The sequence below is a fragment of the Myxocyprinus asiaticus genome, chromosome 13, assembly GCF_019703515.2.
Source record: "Myxocyprinus asiaticus isolate MX2 ecotype Aquarium Trade chromosome 13, UBuf_Myxa_2, whole genome shotgun sequence".
Classification (NCBI taxonomy): Eukaryota; Metazoa; Chordata; class Actinopteri; order Cypriniformes; family Catostomidae; genus Myxocyprinus; species Myxocyprinus asiaticus.
The window spans coordinates 10,182,796-10,197,077 of NC_059356.1; positions in this window are offsets into that span (position 1 = coordinate 10,182,796).

Here is a 14,282-nt window from a genome sequence, read left to right on the forward strand (position 1 = left end):
CCGTGGGGTACGAGACGCAGCACCACGGAAGGAAAGGGCACCGGTCCCCCATCCGTGAAAAAGTTTGGGTGGCTGGCGTGCAGCGTACATGAACCAGTGACCACTTCCCCATTTCCTAATGGCTACGTTACTACCAGTTGAAAACCTTGGCCTTATTTAAGTTATTGTTTGTACAGTTTACGGACCGTATTCTCATATTACAGCTCTCAGCCTATGATGACAACATGGGACTGGAACGATTTATCCAACTCTCCATCCACGTGGCAAAGTGAATGAGGTCCTGCCTGGCTGAGAGCGCTGCCGCAACAAATTCACCACCCAAGCCAACACCTCCCATCCTTCACTCCGGACCTACTGAAAAGCCCAAGCAAATTGATGTATTTAGTTTAGCCCCCAATGAGTGACAATGCTGCAATCAAGATCACCTCTGCTTGTACTGTGGGGCTGCTGGCCACCACATCGCAGAATGCCCAATCAGACCACCCAGACTCATGGTGAGTTCTGTCACCTACTCTCCAACCATCTACTCGACCTTAAGCACCACTGTGACCGTCTCCTCTGAGACCCTCTCCTTCACAGTCTCTGCCCTCCTCGACTCCAGTTCGGCCATGAACTTCATCTCACGGGTGCTCTGCCGGCAGCTCCACCTCCAACTGATTGCTCACCCCAACGTACATCCTATCCACTCTGTCTTTGGCCAGCCATTGGGGAAAGACAGGTTACCCACCAGACTGCTTTCATTCACCTGCATGTGGGTGCTACCCATTTTGAAGACATCTCATTCCCAGTATTAGACAGTTCAACTTCCAATGTCATCCTCAGTCGACCTGGCTGGTACAACATTTGTCTGTGGTGTCCTGGACTTCAGGAGAGATGCTGACATGGGATGTGAACTGTTCCACAGATACCTAATCCTTCCTCATCGGCTGCAGGATAACATTGTTCCCTCCAAGAGCTCACCTCCTACCCATATCTTTTCTACTTCCATCGAGAGTCCCTTACACAACCGCCAGATCTACATTCCCCATGCCTACTCTGAATTCCAAGATGTCTTCGGTCCTCAACTTACCACTCAACTTCCTTCCCACCGGCCATGGGACTGTGCCATCGACCAGCTTCCCAGTGCCCTGCTGCCTCGGGAACATGTCTACCCCCTCTCACTTTCAGAACAGAAGGCTATGGTGGAGTATGTGGAAGAAGCCTTGTCCCAAGGATACATATGACCATCATCCTCCCCTGCCGCTTCAAGCTTCTTCTTCGTGGCCAAGAAGGATGGAGGCTTATGACCCTGCATCAATTACTGAGCTCTCAACAACATCACAGTTAAATACCACTATCCCCTTCCCTTGGCTCCAGCTGCCCTGGAATTACTCAGAGGAGCAATGGTGTTCACCAAACTGGATCTACGTAGCACATACAACCTGATCCGAATACGGAAGGGGGACGAGTGGAAGACCGCCTTCGTCATGCCCTCAGGGCATTATGAATACAGGGTGATGCCTTATGGCCTGGCTAACACCCCCTCCGTTTTACAAGGCTTTATGAATGAGATCTTCAAGGTATACTTCCAGCACTTTGTGATTATATACATAGACGATATCCTCATCTTCTCCCAAAACCTCCCTGAACACATTTACTATGTGACACTGGTCATGCGGAAGCTCCGTGAACAACGTTTGTTCCTCAAAGCAGAGAAGTTTACTTTCCATCAACACTCTGTCCAATTCCTGGGATATAACATTGGCCCAGAGGGAGTGGAGATGGACCAAGGGAAGGTCCAAGCAGTTCAGTCTTGGCCACCACCGACCACCATAAAGGAGTTACAATGTTTCCCCGGATTGCCAATTTCAACCGCCGGTTCATTTGAAATTACAGCACCCTTGCCTCACCCCTCACCTCGCTCCTCCGTTCCAAGCCCAAGTCCCTGTCCTGGCCTACGTATGCTGCCAGCACCTTCCAATGGCTCAAGGATGCCTTCACCTCCGCTCCCATCCTCATACATCCTAACCCCGATTTACATTTCGTGGTCGAAGTAGATGTCTCCATCACCAGTGTCGGAGCCGTCCTCTCCCAGTGGCAGGGGAGTTCCACCAAGCTACACCCATGTGCATTCTTCTCCTGTAAGCTGTCCCCGGCGGAGCAGAACTATGACATCGGAAACAGGGAGCTTCTGGCCATCAAGCTGGTGCTCAAGGAGTGGCGCCACTGGCTTGAGGGTTGCCGTTACCCATTCCGAATCATCACCGACTATCGTAACTTGGAGTACCTTAGAGATGCGCGACGGTTGAACCTCCGCCAGACCCGGTGGGCTCTGTTCTTCACCAGGTTCCACTTTCATGTGACATATCGTCCAGGGTCCAAGAACACCAAGGTGGACGCTCTCTCTCGACTTCATGCTCCAGATCCCACTACCTCTACTCCAGAGACTATCTTACCTCCCTCTCTGAAAGTCAGTCCTATTCACTGGACCCTGGACGATCAAATCGCTGAGGCCTCCATCGCCGAACCCACTCCGACGGGGTGCCCTGAGGGACGTACCTACATCCCCACTCCTCTCCACCTTCAACTGCTGGAAACTGTCCACTCCTCCCTTGGTATGAGACATCCTGGAGTCCGTCAGATCCTCTCGCTCCTAAAGGATCACTATTGGTGGCCCTGTATGTCCTGGGAAGTTCAAAAATTCATCCAGTCCTGCCCTGATTGTGCCATCTCAAAGTCCCCACATCATCTTCCTTCAGGCAAATTGGTTCCGCTACCTGTTCCTTATCACCCCTGGTCACACCTAGGAGTTGATTTCATCACAGACCTCCCTTCCTCGGATGGCTTCACATGTGTGCTATTCGCAGTAGACCGGTTCTCCAAGGCTTGCCGCCTGGTTCCCATGAAAGATCTTCCCACTGCTCTGGAGACTGTGGAAGCACTGTTCCATCATGTCTTCCAGAACTTTGGCTTACTGGAAGACATAGTGTCTGATCGCGGTCCCCAATTTATCTCAAGAGTGTGGAAAGCCTTCTTCTCCCTCCTAGGTGTGTCAGTAAGCCTGTCATCCGGATATCACCCGCAGACCAATGGACAAACGAAAAGGAAGATTCAGGAAATTTGACGTTTTCTGCAGACCTACTGCTACCACAACCAACACTGCTGGAACAGGTACCTCCCATGGGTCGAGTATGCCCAAAACTCCTTATGTCAACCAGCCACCGGCCTAACTCCCTATCAGTGTGTGCTGGGTTTCCAACCACTGCTGTTGCCATGGTCAGGAGAGCCATCTGACATTCCAGCTATTAACCATTGGTTCTCGGAGAGCGAAAGGGTCTGGGACGCTGCCCATGTGCACCTCCAGAGAGCAGTCCGGTGCCAAAAGAATCAGGCAGATGTTCGACACTCCACTACACCTCCATACCAGCCTGGACAGAAGGTCTGGCTCTCCACACAGGACATCAGGCTCCGACTACCCTGCAAGAAGTCCCCGATACATAAGCCCCTTCTCTATAATACAACAAATAAATCCTGTCACATACCGACTCCAACTACCCATACACTATCGTATCACACCTACCTTTCACGTATCCCTCTTAAAACCGTATCACCCATCTCTGTCTTCTTCTTCCCCAGAGTCCTCCACCGCTGCTCCTAGATGATGGTCCAGTCTACGCCATGCGTGAGATCCTGGACTCTCGACGTCGAAGAGGTCATCTCGAGTACCTCATCGACTGGGAGGGGTACAGCCCAGAAGAGAGATCCTGGGTGGCTCGGGATGAAATACTAGACCCAGCCCTGCTAACCAACTTTCACGCCCAGCACCCAGCTCCATGTGGACGGTGTAAGCCTCGACATCAGGTGTTCCGGGCCTCTGGAGTGGCCTGTGGAGAGGAGGGGTAATGCGACATCCACACCAGACTCCCCCTCTCATCCCACACTCCGTTCTCTCTCCCCGGACTACTAATTACTCACACCTGATCCCAATCCATCATGCAATCACATTCCCTCTATAAATACTCAACCCCTGCCACCCCTGCCACTCAATTCTTGTCTAGTCTCCGCAAGGAACACTCAGACTTACCTGCTGACCTTGAGTAATTATACTTACGTGAAGCTTCACTCATATCCTCGAATTCCTCTTTCACGATATCCCAAGGGCTCATCTTACTCCTTCGACTTCCTTGAGTACTGCAGTCTCCCTGGAAAACACGAACTCTGTCATTACAAGCTAAGTTACCAATTCCTCCTACAACTGTTTACTTACCTGAAAAGTTACCATCTTCAATAAAGTTCCCGCTACTGGGTTCAAACTGTCATCTCTGTCTGTGTTGTGTTGTGACATATGCTCAGCCTTTATCAAGTTTTTCTAATGGCTGATAGAAAAGTATCAACATTTGTAGAGCAATACTTAAGGCAGAATATTCCATCAGTCACAAATACACATCAGAAAATTGTGCATCATGCATTATAATGAGAACACAACTATTTTTAATCTTAAAGGGACAGTTCACCCACAAATAAAAATTCACTTATCATGTACTCACCCTCACGCCATAACAGATGTGTATGATTTTCTCTCTTCTGCAGAACACAAATTATGATTTTTAGAAGAATATCTCAGCTCTTTTGATCCATACAATGCAACTGAATGAAGACCAGACCTTTGTAGATTTATGTGCAGGCAAATACCTTAGAGTTGTGTCATCAAAAATAGCCATTGAATATTTACACCATTATTTACATACATTTGCGTATGAGGTAAGTTGGAACCTACCATCAAACAGCCTAATATTCACAGAAAATTAAACTGTAAAAAATTATAAAACAAATCAATTCATGGAACAGAAAATACTGGTAATGTTTAACAATACCAACCATTCTGACCAAACATACTGTATGTTGTAATTAATAAATGTATAACATTTAAAACATGTCACAACTTGCCTTTGCCTGACATGTATGGAAATATTACAATATTACAATAGGGGATTTGCAGCCAAACTCTGCATTGTTTGAATTTCAGCTTGAGCTGTCTTTTTGTGGACTCAATGCTGTGCTGCAACAAGAATGTATTAAAACAGCTGTAAACTCTCACTCTGGCTTTTAATGTCTCTTAGGTCCAACCACAAGTGAGTTTGAAATTTGGCCTTTTGCAGGAGACACATCTGAATGCCAATACCACACTTTAACCCACCATATCAGAGGAACAAAAAAGCATTTCCATGTGTACATATGCTGACTTGTCACTTGAATCGTGCATAAAGGTCAACTGATTGCGTGCATTTTGTTGCATTCCCTTTGAAAAGTCAATTCATGGCAAAAATAGATTGCTTTTTCACCATTCATTCTGGCATCAAATGACCTCATCGCTCTCTATTAGTTTATATTGGCACAATGTTTATGGCTATAAAGTTGCTGTATCGATATATAGTATACTGACGTTTTTACAGTTCACTGACAACATTGTAACACTGTCAGTCACATTTCATGCTATCCGATTCAAGACCTTTGCGGATAGCATGACATTTCAGTCTTTGGAATACCAATCGTATATGTCTTATAACTGTATTTGCATAATACAAAATGTGAGACTGAGGGCCCATAGAACAGCTCGGTGACAATGGTGGTAAAATCTTTGTGCTTCACTGCTTTCTAAATAATAAATAAAAACTTACTTAAAAGAGAGGGGTTAGTGAACCACTATAGCAGAAAGTAATACTGTATATGTGGCAGTGTAGTACACTAGAGTAGAAATACAACACTTCATTTGAGAAGTGTTCCTGCAGAGTAATCAGCAATGATAAAAAAATGTGATTCAAAAACAGATGGATAGAGTCCATATTCAGCTCATATTGAGCTCTGTGGCAATTTCAGAGATCAATTAAAACAAAATATGTGGTTGAGTTCTCGATAAATCGCTGAATTTATCACAGATGATGCCACACGAGAACAAATAACGTGGGTGAAAAAGTGTTGTGAAAAAATTTGCTATTTGAAAATCAGCATCTACTTCTGGAAAGTCATTAAAAGGCTGAGAAAGAAAGAACAGGAAATAAATAAACCAAGATTCTTTCTAGTCCATTCTGAAATGGTTGCTCAAACTGACTAATCTCACAGAGAAATCGGAAACAGTTGGTTGAATTTCTTTAGCTAAAATCAGTTTGCGCTTACCAAAATGCAAAACACTTCCCCCACTGATCAAAGCTGTAAGTGTTGTTGGGTGAATGGACACATGTGAGTGTCATTTTCCGGGTGCAATGTCCACGGGGGCACCAAAAGAGAGTTGTGAAGTGAGTTGTTTTTAGCTGCATAGGCTGTAATACAGTGAAAAGGAATGCATGTTTTATGAACTCTACCCCCCAACCCAAATTTCAAAACTAAACCTAACCGTGGAGTAAAAATGTTATGTTAAGGTGGGTGTACATGGTGCGATTTTCGGCTATCGTGCAAGCTCACGACCGAGCTCCTGATTGATTTTTTCCAGTCGGTAGATCGCGTGGAAATCGTTGGTGCTCGTGTGGTTGCGGCTCGCATCGTGTGAGAGGAATTACTAGCGGAGCCGAGTGGCTTACAGCAGCTCACAACCTCACGAAAATTTTTAAAACAGAAATGCCATGCTGTTCTCTGCTCTTTAAACAAATCATTTGCCATACGGGTTGCGCTAGAAACAATATTTATCACTCTGACGGAATTTTTAAATTTTCGTCATGGTCTATTTTTATTCATCATACTTGCATTAATTTCAGTTCTAGGGCTTCATTTAGGGGGATAAAGCATCTGTTATAATTGTATATGTACACGATAGTGGATGTGTGATAGATTTTTTTTTAACTCCCAGAGCATGTCTGGTGAAATCAAGGACTTCTAGGTTGAAAGTTCTACCTGTTAATCAGTCGCTGCATTAAAACAAGATTTTGTAACTTTGCTGTGTGCGGCTTTAAAGCGCATTTACATGGACAAAACCTCACAGATCTTCTTCAAAATGTCTGCTATCAATATGCAAGCAGTGACACAGATGAGAAGGATGTAGCCTGCATCAAAAGCTGAATAGTTCAGGTAGACTGCTCCACCAAAATAACTCAGAATTCTTCATTAAACGTCATGTTTGCACTTAAATTAAATCCAAGTATAACCAACGGAAATGGTGCACTCATTTTCTGCACTTTCCTTTTAATCTTGTAAATTTTGTGCACTTTATTATCATGTAGTAACTGGCAGCAGCAACACACTGACATTATGATTAATGTGTGCAGTCATAAAATCACACAGCCTCCCTTTCGAAATCTGAATCTGTCAAATGTTGGACAGCATTTGTAATAATTATCCATAGTTCTCTATCTGTCACTCACTAGACGTTGTGTCGATGTAGTGACACTAGGGGTCACTCTTGGGAGCCCCAAACACCTCTGCTTTCTTTTAAAAAAGGCCAATGAGAATTGGCGAGTGGAATTTGCATGCCACTCCCCCGGACACACGGCTATAAAAGGAGCTGGTATGCAACCACTGATTCAGATTTTCTCTTCGGAGGCGAGAGGTTTTATTCATTGAGCTGAATTCATCTGCCGAGTTCATTCACCTCTCTCTGCTGGATTTTACGCTGCATTTCAGCGGCTTCTCCCCCTCTGCATCTGTGGTTTGCAGAGACCGCCCCTGGGCGCTTCGGCAGAAACAACTAAATGAGTATATTCTAAAAAAAAAGAGTATTTTCTTTCTAAAAGAGCGGCACACATGGAACATATTTTTAAAGATGCCTTTCCGTCTGTGTGTTATTCCTGGTTGCGGTCGATATCTCTCCGCTTCCGACGGCCACGATCGCTGTCTTTCGTGTCTGGGCGCTGCCCACGTGGAGACATTGTTCGTGGTTGGGTCTTGTCATCATTGCAAGAACATGACCATGGCAATGTTGCGGTCATGGCTTGCATCCGTAAGAAAGCAAGCCACCCCAGCGGCTCCCCGCCTTGGTCCTTCTACCTACGGGTATGAGGCCGTGCCGGTTAGCACTGGGGGCGATTTGGGGACCTCAATGGGACCACCCCATGGACCTCCCATTCCCCAGCATGCTCACTTGCTCCGGTCGGGCGCTCGGACGAGATCACCGGCTCATCTCAGGGCGAGTTCGACATCTCATTCGGAGCCAAGTAAGAAGACGAGTTATCAAGCGCAGCATCAGAGAGCGTGCTCATCCAGTCGGATGCAGAGGCTTCGACTGGGCTTCCTCCTTCGGGAGTGGTCACCCAGTCCCAGGCCAACACGGAAATGACGGACATGCTTTCCCAGGCGGCCACGAGCATCAGGCTAGATTGGAACCCTCCGCTCTCCCCTGAACCCTTGCGGCTCGACGATTGGTTCCTGGGCTCATGGGCGCCGCCCGTGGTAACGCCCCGCCCCCGTTCCTTTCTTCCCGGAAGTGCATGAGGAGCTGGCCCCCTGGACTATGCAAATACACATTTCCCCAAGTGAGCCTACTTGCAAAGACCCTGTGCAAGGTCAGGGAGGACGAGGAGCAGGTCATCCTAGTAGCACCCTACTGGCCCACCCAGAGGTAGGACCATCTTTCTCAGGGACAGTGCACCAGCTGGCACCCGTGACCAGATTTCTGGAATCTCCACGTCTGGCCCCTGGACGGGATGCGGAAGACCTAAGTGGCCTACCACCCGCGGTGGTAGACACGATCACTCAGGCTAGGGCTCCCTCTACGAGGCGCCTGTATGCCTTGAAGTGGCGTCTGTTCACTAAGTGGTGTTCTTCCTGACGCAAAGACCCCCAGAGATGCGCAGTTGGATCAGTGCTTTCCTTCCTAAAGGAGAGGCTGGAGGGGCGGCTGTCCCCCTCCACCCTGAAGGTGTATGTAGCCACTATTTTGGTGCATCACCATGCAGTAGATGGTAAGTATTTGGGGAAGCACGACTTGATCATCAGGTGCCTGAGAGGTGCTAGGAGGTTGAATCCCTCCAGACCGTGCCTCGTCCCCTCATGGGACCTCTCCGTAGTCCTTCGGGGTTTACAGGGAGCTCCCTTTGAGCCCTTGGAGTCAGCTGAGCTTTAGGCACTCTCATTGAAGTCTGCCCTCCTGACTGCGCTCACTTCCATCAAAAGGGTAGGGGACCTGCAGGCGTTCTCTGTCAGCGAATCATGCCTGGAGTTCAGTCCAGGTTACTCTCACGTGATCCTGAGACCCCGACCATGCTATGTGCCCAAGGTTCCCACAACTCCTTTTAGGGATCAGGTGGTGAACCTGCAAGCTCTGCCCCAGGAGGAGGCAGACCCAGCCTTGGTGTTTTGGTGTCCGGTGCGAGCTTTACGTATCTATTTGGATCACACGCAGAGCCTTAGAAGCTCCGAGCAGCTCTTTGTTTGCTTTGGTGGACAGCGGAAAAGAAGTGCTGTCTCCAAACAGAGGATTGCCCACTGGGTCGTCGACGCCATCACGATGGCATATCAGGCTCAGGACGTGCCACCCCCTGTGGGGTTACGAGCCCACTCCACCAGCAGTATGGCAGACTCCTGGGCCCTGGCCAGTGGCGCCTCTTTGGCAGACATCTGCAGAGCAGCGGGCTGGGCAACACCCAACACCTTTGCGAGGTTCTACAATCTCCGGGTTGAGCCGGACTCATCCCGTGTATTGGCAGGCACGAGCAGGTAAGTTCAGGGACAACTGGCCGGGTGTACCGCTTGCGCATAGCGCCTTTCCCCTCCCTTGAGGGAAGACGTGTGCTTTTGACTCCCAGTCATGTTCACAGACTTTGATCCCTGGATGACTTTCCTCCTTAGCCTTCTGGCAGCTGAATTTGTGGAGAGACTCGCTGACTGGCCCAGTACATGCGTGAATGATCCCCTGTACTGTGGTAGGTGCTCCACATGTGCTGGTTCCCTGAAGGTGACCCCATGTGATATCTTCCACAAAATTGTTTCCCTGATGGCAAACTGCATCTTCCTTGGGCAGAGGCCCCTCTGTCCCCGGTTGCCATGCTTTGTAGAAACTCCTCCCCATTTGGGTAGGACCTACCATGGGACCTCTCCACATGACATAGTTCCGACAAGACTCGGTAAGACCATGTGACGTATTCCACTCAAAATACACCCCCCCTTTTTTGGGGTGGGGTGTGGTCTCCACAGTGTCTTCCCCTTGGGAGGGACACCCCCCAATGCAGATACTTATGGCTCCCAGTCAGTTAACAAATTCCACTCTTTTTGGGGAGAAATGAGAAGGAAAAGAGCCTTGGCTGGGCTAGCCTGTCCCTATAGTTGGGCAGTCGACTTGTTCCTGATGGACCGTTCGATGCTCATAAGAGCATTGGGGGAGGTTACTTGATGGCCTGGTGCACTTTCTACGAGGCACACAGCAGTCTGCCCGTCACACACCACCAGTTCACGCAACACAGTTCAGCAAGTTGTGGTGTTTGGTATAGGGACCCCTAGTGTCACTACATCGACACAACATTGAGTGAGTGACAGATAGGGAACGTCCTAGTTACTTTCGTAACCTCCATTCCCTGATGGAGAGAACAAGACATTGTGTCCCTCTTGCCACAACGCTGAACTACCCGCTGAAATGGCCGGGACCTGGTCTCGGCTCCTCAGCACAAAACCTGAATGAGTGATTGCATACCAGCTCCTTTTATACCCATATGTCCGGGGGAGTGGCATGCAAATTCCACTCACCAATTCTCATTGGCCTTTTTTCATAAAAGCAGAGGTGTTTGGGGCTCCCAAGAGTGTCACTACATCGACACAATGTTTCGTGTTTCGCCAGGTCCACAACTGGAGTGGGCAGGAGAGAGGAGTGGCGCAACAACAGTTCTAGTCTGGCAGCGTGTGATGAGATGCACTTATGAATAATAGAGTCTCATCACTGTTGCCTTAAAAAATGTAGCACCCCTCTCCTCGAGTGGCCGGTCTCATCTATGCATGTACGCTGGTGTCCTTGCTGGTCCAGTAATGGAGCAGGTAGGGAATCTAGCTCAAAATAGATGCATTGCTGGATCTGCTACCTGGAACCCAGGCAGGGATTGAAGCATGTGTTGCGGCCAAGGGCCCAGGATTCCGGGCCTCCATTCCCCTCACACTCAGCTGGCCCAGGCAACTTGAGCAGCTAGGTAAGCCCCTGCCCCTCAAACCACATCCCTTTAACCTGGACCGAACCCACTCTTCACTCCCCAAAGCACTGCGAGGATGCCAGATACACCTCTTTATTTTGGACAATTTACCCCTCTTTTGGACTTTAATATGATTATTGTTTAAAAAAAATACACCTCTCCAAGGCCTGACGCCACACCCACTGTGTCTGTCTCTTGCTCACACACCACAATTTAACTTTAATATTTTCACTCTGTCTATCATTTAAATTATTAATATATTACATTTCTCAGGGTCGTCTAATGTAAGTGCTATCTAGTGGCATTTACATTTTAAATTAAGGTGGGTTGTTATGGTTTCAAATTTTATAATATTCTGTACTGTGTATCTAAAACTAAAACTAGAATTAATTTGTGGTCATTTTATTTTAGTTTTAAAGTGATCAAAATGTATTGTAGTTTAGTTTCAGTTTTTCTTTTGTTGTTGTTGTTGTTATTAACAGTTTTTATTGATTCCATTCACAAAACAGACAAACACAACATAAAATACAGAATCGATTATAACCATTAAACCCCTCCCACCAAACATTCCTAACCCAACCCACCCCCCTCCCGACACAAACACGCACTACAGTGGTCATTTACAGTTAGAGCATTAAAATAAAATAAAAATAAAAAACATTAAAAAAATATACTTTCAAAAAACAAGAATGCACCTATACATCAAACTAAAAGTCCCTCTCCACTGCCCCTCCCAGAGAACCCCCCAAAAAAGCCAAATATCCACCCCACTTCCTATCAAACAAATCCCATTTTCCCAGCCTTCTAAAAATCACCTCCTCAAATGCTGCCACCCCGGTACTCCCAAAAATAGTACAGAGTAGATGTCGCAGCTGTAAATATCTAAAGAACTGAGATCTGGGTATCCCAAAATGTTGAACCAGATTTTCAAAGGATCTCAACACTCCACTCTCATATAGGTCACTGAGTGTAGTAACCCCCTCACAATCCACTACGACCAGCAAAAAGGGGACTAAATTAATACATAATTTGGGGTTAAAACATAAGCTCGAGGCAACATTTAAATAAATGTCCAAATTAAACACTTTGGACACTTTTGTCCATACAGAGAGTAAATGTGAGATAACGGGGTGTAACTTCTCCGATTAGTTTGATAGAAAGGCCTTGAAATGGCGAAATAGGGGCAAGAACTTTCTGTTCAATACAAAACCAGGGAGGGGCTCTCACAGGTGGAAGCGACCAATGAGCCAGATGTAGGCCTATCCCACCTTTATCAATCGACCTATGCAGCTTACTGAAATGTAATCTGGGACGTTTCCAATTCCAAATGAAGGACTTAGCTATGCTATCAAATTGCTTGAAATAAGAGAGGGGGACATCTATAGGGAGTGACTGTAGCAGGTTGTTGAATTTTGGAATACAATTCATTTTAATAACATTAACCTTCCCAATCATCGATAAATGTAATGAGGCCCACCTGTCCACATTGTTCGAAAGCCTTTTTATTAAGGGGTCAAAATGAACTCTAACTAAATCACACAGATTTGCTGGAAATAAAATACCTAAATATTTAATGCCCTTTTTGGGCCACTGGAAAGCGCTCGGCTAAAAAGCCGTTATTGCGCAGTACACTGTCAGAGCCAAAGCTTCGGATTTAAACCAAATAACTCTGTATCCCGAGAACTTAGAAAAGGAATTATTAATTCTGTGGAGGCAAGGCATAGATCTAGTAGGGTCAGAGATGAATAATAAAATATCATCTGCGTAAAGCAGAAGCTTATGCGCCACACCTCCCGACATCACCCCTGGAAAATCATCCTCCTTTCTTATTGTGGCTGCTAATGGTTCCAGGGCAAAACAGAATAATAATGGGGAAAGAGGGCAACCCTGCTGGGTGCCCCTATCCAGAGTAAAATAATCTGAAATTAATCAATTTTTTTGTACCGCCGCTACCGGGTGTCTATAAAGTAACTTAATCCATCCAATAAATGTACTCCCAAACTCATACATTTCCAAAATCTTAAAAAGATCATCCCATTCTACCATTTCAAACAACTTTTCGGCATCAAGTGAGATGGCCGTGACCAAAATCTGATCATTCGCCACTGACCACATGATATTGATGAAATGCCTAATGTTATCAGAATTGCTGCGGCCCCGAATAAACCCCACACGATCTGTATGTATAAGAGATGTCATAACTTTACTTAATCGGTTAGCCAGAATTTTTGACAATATTTTTACGTCTAGCTGGATCAGGGAAATTGGACGGTAACTCTTACACTAGCTTGGATCTTTGTTCTTTTTAAGAATCAGACTAATCTGGGCTTGTGTCATGGTTGGCGGAAGCTTTCCATTCTTTAATGATTCCATATAAACTTCAAACAAAAGTGGGGCCAGTTCTGTACATTAAGATCTAAAAAATTCAGCAGCAAAGCCATCTGGCCCCGGAGACTTGCCTGAAGGCAAGGCCTTAATTACATTGTCAAGCTCCTCCAAGGTTATCTCAGAATCAAGAGAATTTTTTTGCACAGTCATCAGCTTAGGGAGTTCTAATGATTCCACAAAGTTTCTAATATCTTCATCGGTAGACAAGATGTGGAACTATAAAGATCAAGATAGAATTCTTTAAAAGCATTATTAATATCAATGGCTGAGGTAAATATTTCAACACCGGCAGATTTCATAGAGAAAATGGTAGAAAATGACTCTCTGTTTTATATATCTAGCCAAAAGCTTCCCTGCTTTATCCCCCGACTCAAAGTATGACTGTCGTGCCCTGAATAGCCAAAACTCCACCTTCCGCAACAAAATAGTATTATATTTGTATTTCAGTCGGGTCAATTCTCTGAGGCCATCAGACGACATTCGGCGCTTAAGCTCTGCCTCTGCACTTTTAATATTCCCTTCCAACTCCACGAGTTCTCGTGCTTTGGATTTTTTGATGAATGAGTCATACTGTATGATCTGGCCCCTAAGAACTGCCTTAAGTGCCTCCCAAGCCACACCCACAGAGGATACTGAGGACCAGTTGATCTCCATATATACATTGATTTCAGCCTTTAACATTTGTTGGAAATCAGGATTTTGCTAAAGGGATACATTAAAGCACCAACTATATTATTTCTTTTTCTCTGTATGTGGCAACACCTCTAAACTCACCAGGGTGTGATCTGAGACTAAGATATTTCCAATTGAGCAATC